We start from the raw sequence: 6,020 nt of genomic DNA, 5'->3' as shown, positions 1-6,020 counted from the left end.
ACCTTCCGCTTGGTGTGAGCATGTACGCCCAATGTAATGCCCAATCGCATCCCAGCTCGCACCATTACTCTGGTTCCAGCAATGCTGGCTTTTATTAAGAGAGGATTGTCCTGGCTTCTCTCCTGTGCAGAGGCAGGGTGATGCCCTTGCCTCTGCAAAAAATACTGGATGTACAGGAGCATCATAAAGGGGTAAAGGAGTCAAAGGACACTTCTAATGCAAAGTATTTTCAACTCAAATGAGTTTACAACTCATGTACCTGCGTATGCACGTATTGTACGGATAAAATGCTGGATATTTATGCTTGCCTATGCATGTGACTAATTTAAGGTATATAATAGTATAACCTGATTTAATTACAAAACACAATATTTAAAGGGACTGTCTCCCAGGCAGCCTCCTGAACATAAATATGAAAAGTACATTGTAAGTACTTGAATATGCTTTCATTAAGTCTACAAAAACACTGCTGCCTGGCCCATTATGTGTAAGAGGCATTAAGATTAGTATTATCATGAATAAAATATTAGGTGAGCTGGTAAAAAAAAAAAAAAAATCTCTTATTGTACAGGTACCTTGGGCTACATGACTAACACTGTCTACATCGCATTTTGTAACGCCTTAATCGGTAAAAAGATTTTAGTTCTATAAGCGTTAGAAACGTTTAAGAGCGTTGAAAAAACTATTGTCCCAAACTCAGCTCTCTTCCCCTCATTTTACCAATCCTGGCAGAACTTGCCATCTTCCACACAAGGAGAGGCACTATTATTTGCATATTAGAGGTATTTTTTTATGGACGCAAATCCATTTTACAACATGCAAATGAGGCCAGGCAGGGACATCTTTTCTACCACCTCCTTGCTGCCTCTACTTTAAAGAAATAGTTTTCATGTCTCTGACGGCTTCACCAAAAAATATTTAAAAGCTAAACAAACAAACAAAAAATACTTACCTTAGGGAGAGGCTGCAGTTCCCCACCTCCTCTCTGATTCTCCACTGAGAATGATAAGCAACTTATTAGTGGTAATAACTTCAACTTCAACTGAAATCAATCACTAAGAGATAGGAGCACTGGGATGTGATATCATATGTTTGCTCTCCAGTTCACTTAATGAATAGTGATGCAGAAACTATGAAATGAGGGAGAGAGCGAAAAGCAGCTGCACTGCAGGCCTGGGGTGGAACCCAAAGGAAAACCCTGCTCATCAATGTCTACAACATTAATTCGTAGTAACTTATAGCAATTTTATTCAAACTATTGAACCAGGTGAAATACTGACATTTTGTTTAAAAACAATAATTATGTTTTTAACCCCATAATGACAAAGCCCGTACATGTACGGGCTCAAAATGCATTGTTTTCAATGGGTTTAGGGACCGCCCATTGTCCTTAAGGGGTTAATGATATATGATCATTCTTGTCTTTTGTCTTTATGCAGGCCGCCTGTTTGATTACATTTTTACATAAAAATGAATGTACCGTTACCTGAATCTCTGTTTTTTGCTGATTTGCCTGACCTTCAAAGGCTTTGTGCAGTTAAGATTATATTAAACTCAAGAACTGTAGATCAAGGGATAAGAGATGTACAGATAAAACTATGCAGGTAATATACAAGTGAAAACAAGTTATTTTTTATGTATCTGACTGTATGACATAGTTGCATATTAGCAATTAAAGCAACAATACAATGTACCACCAACAAATATGCGTTCTTTGCTTTACCAGAAAAGAAAAGTACTTATGGTCCTAAAACACCAACAGAGCCCCACTCTCTGAATTTTGTGTCTGTTTTGGCTGCTTGAAGGTGCAATTAATTGCAGACCCGAACTTTCCTACAGATTGTGATACATAAGCACACAGTAACACACTAACCCTAGGCACCAGCAAGTTACTTCTGGTGGACCTGGAGTTTGCGGAAAACCCCGTGCTTCAGGTAGTTATAGTTTTAGCTAAATTCCAGGCTGCTAGTTTGCAGCACATTTACCGGTAATAAAAAATACTTGCATATTACTGGATTGCAAACATAACATATATACTGTATGCACTTGGCAATCATCTGACCAAAAGTTTGGTTTCACAACTGTTTAGTAGTTTTAAACAGAACGTCACAATTTCAGATATAAGCTTGTCCTTTAGCCACATGACCTTCCTCTAAAACCAAAAAGAGGAAACAATAAAAACCCCTATGCATGTTTTTTTTCAAATTCATTACTTACGCTATATTAATATATTTTGTGCTATTTTTGGACAAATGAAATGGTTTGGGGACCATTTTCATGGGAAAATATTGGAATAAAATGTTTTTAATGTTTCGGTATTTTAATGTATTATGCATACTAAATGTTGGACTATACATCTAAAAATGTTATCAAAAGAAACCTCTATATGTCTGTCTATATACCGTATTTGCTCGATTATAAGACGACCCTGATTATAAGACGACCCCCCAAAATCTGAATATTAACTTAGGAAAAAAAGAAAAAGCCTGAATATAAGACGACCCTAAAGGAAAAAAGTTTTACCAGTAAATGTTAATTCATGTAAACTATTTTTTTTAATAAAAGCTATGATTGAGAAAAATATTTTTTTTTTGTTTTTATTTCTTGTATTTTCCAACCTGTCCCCCAGTTACGCACATCTGCCCCCAGGCTTGCCACACCAATATGGCACTGTGGCCCATGATATGCCTTTTAACCCTCTATATGCCACTGTGCCCCATGGTATGCCTTTTGACCCCCTATGTGCCACTCTGCCTCCAGAAATGCCTTATACCCCTATATCCCATTCTGGCATTTAGGGGGTTAAAATGCATATTATGGGGCAGAGTGGCATATAGGGAGGTATAAGGCATTCCAGGAGGCAGAGTGGCATTAAGGGAGTTAAAAGGCATTATATAGAGCACTCTGCCTCCAGAAATGCCTTATACCCCTATATGCCACTCTGGCATTTAGGGGGTTAAAAGGCATATTATGGGGCAGAGTGGCATATAGGGAGGTATAAGGCATTTCAGGAGGCAGAGTGCACTATTAAATGCCCCCTTAACGCCACTCTGCCTCCTGAAATGCCTTATACCTCCCTATATGCCACTCTGCCCCATAATATGCCTTTTAACCCCCTAAGTGCCAGAGTGGCATATAGGGGTGTAAGGCATTCCAGAAATGCCCTACACACACACACACACACACACACACACACACACACACTTACTTACTTACTTACCGGTGCTTCCAATTTCCTGCTGTATTGCCGGGGCAGCGGGTTGACGTCTCATTCCGCGGCAGCCGAAAGGAGGTGGAGTTGGCAGCGGGGGTTTGTATGCGTCCGTCGCAAATACCTTCCCCGGCTGTCAGAGATCAGGAACTCTGGAACTCTGATCTCTGACAGTCGGGGAAGGTATTTGCGACGGACGCATACAAACCCCCGCTGCCAACTTCACCTCCGGAAGCACCGGTAAGTGTGTGTGTGTGGGGGGCGACGACAGGAGGATCCAGGTCCCCTGCAGCGGTGCGGGGGATCTGGATCTTAGTCTCCTAATCAGACCTCTATTTGAGGTCTGATTAGAAGACGACCCCGATTAGAAGACGAGGGGTATTTTTCAGAGCATTTGCTCTGAAAAAACCTCGTCTTATAATCGAGCAAATACGGTATATATATAATATATATATATATATATATATATATATATTTGTGTGCATGAGAATTTAAAAAGGAGGATCCTAGTTAAGGAAACATGGTGTAAAAATGCTGAAAAACACCCACAGTAAAAAAGCAATAGTGGAAGTGGACTACTTTATGCGAGAAGCGCAATCATGGACATTAATTTAAAAGAACAGAAATGGAAAATGCTCGGAGAGAGACATTTATTTGAAGCAGGTGTGGAAAGTTTCTGAAGCTCCATCAGCAGTGGATGTAACGGTTGCCAGTGGTTTAACAAGAACTACAATTCCTTATTCCCAAATGCTATTTAGCTTTTTGGAATTAATGTAGACGCCAGCCTTTAGCATTTATGGTGGCTTAAACTCCATCTATGGCAGCTGAATGATTTGGAAAAGCTAGGAATAAATTCTGGTTCATGTTAGCAAGTTGTATGGCATTCTTACAGGGGTAACTGAAAGAACAATAGTTTTCTCTCTTGGAAAAGGCAAAACAATCCTTACCTCAAGTTACCAAAAATGGTTCTAGAAGAAAATAGCACCAGAAGTGAAAGTATTATTACCCCTGGTTTAATACTGCAGATGGCATGTGGATTAGTTGCAGTTATAAGAAATGAATACATGCTTCACTTTGAATCCAATCTTCATTGTATATGTGTAGTTGGGCAGATTCCTTCAGAATGGAATTGCTAGGCATTCACTTTTAAGTGGGATATGGCAAATATTCCCACTTGTAGTTGTAGCTGGCAGAACTTCCCCCAAGTTACAACTCTTTCAAAAGCCAAAAAGTTAGTGAACAACCCTACAGACCCTATTCATTGTAGGTAGCACAAGTTTACTTATAATAGAAATCTTCATGTACCGGTACTAACCTATAGTATTTGCTCTAACATTTTCTTGTGAGCTGACAATGCCCATAAATACTTCTGTTTTAGTTTTAATGCGTTTAACCACTGAAGTCCCCTTTATAACAATTTTTGCTCTTTTATTGTATGGTGTTACAGCTGTTACTGACCCGGTTAACCTAATCACATGCCTTGGATTGTAAAACCATACACTGAATGTTAATTTTGTAGGAATCCGCTCCTATGGGTATTTTATTTGTTACAGACACAGATTCTAGTAAATACTTGGCTGATGGACAGTGTCTGTAAGTTACCAATACTGCATTGCAGAGTTTAGAGGTTTGGTACATTTAACTTTGCCAGTTACTACATTTTTAGCATATTTCAAAAGAGTGGATGATGTCTAAAATAGTTATTAATTGTAATGAATTGTCGTAACACTTCACTTTCATGTGAACACCTCTGCAGTGTGATCTGTAGGATGAATGCCATGGATCACACCAGTGATTTCCAGCTGTTGTTGGAATACAGCTTACATATTTGTAGCAGATGTGTTTATGAGTTATAGTTGTGAAACAGCTGGATGAGGTGTAACACAAAAGCATGCTGTACGTGCCCAGGATTTGATCTGCACCTAGTTTTTTGTTTTTTTCCTAACATAGATTTTGGGTCTGTAATCTTAACCTTTACTGTGCCTTATAAATTGAATATGTGACTAGAGGATATACAGCAATCTTTTTAACAAGTCATGATTTGCATGGTATTATAAAGGAGAGTTAGTATAAGTGCAGTCACACAGACATTTTGATCATGTCTTTCCCAAGACACCCAACAATTTCATGCCTAAATAGCGAAGAAAGTAACACTGGCACTAATAAAGAATAATGTGACTGGATCAGGCATGTGATTTTTCATGCTGCAATGTAATATCTTTTTATTACCTGCACAACCCTGTATCAATGAGTGTTTTTCCTTTATGAAATGTTGTATATTGGCTATATATCATAGCAGTTATCATTTTATGCTTTTGTCAACAATATGCAGTCTTATTTTTGACAGGCATTTGTTATTCATGCATGGCAACATTGTGGCTTCACCAGAACCAGAACATCTTAATCAGATATTGGTCATAATGACTGTAAGTTTAGTTTTATTTATGGCTTTTAATTGTAAATTGCCTGTTTGCCAATTAACTTGTCCTCCTCTGAGAATCTTTGGTAAGCTCATAAAGAATTGTAATTGGCATACATTGTGGCTCACATGCATAAGTATGCAGAGATTCCGAAATGGTATGAATAAAAAAAACATGGCCAACAATTATCTTCATCGTTGCGGAAATAAAACCTCTGCAATTTTTTCCTATGACATCAGCACATTTGTTAGTGTTAGTGGAACTTCTACTTCTGTCTCCTGTCTCCTTTCATCACAGAAAAAGGAACACCCTGTAAAAAAAAAGCTGGATAATTTAATATTTACAAGGTCTAGTAAGATATGTACACTTTGTGTTACTGTCCCGAGGAA

This window comes from Spea bombifrons, chromosome 5, assembly GCF_027358695.1.
Source record: "Spea bombifrons isolate aSpeBom1 chromosome 5, aSpeBom1.2.pri, whole genome shotgun sequence".
Classification (NCBI taxonomy): Eukaryota; Metazoa; Chordata; class Amphibia; order Anura; family Pelobatidae; genus Spea; species Spea bombifrons.
This window is presented reverse-complemented; position numbering follows the sequence as displayed.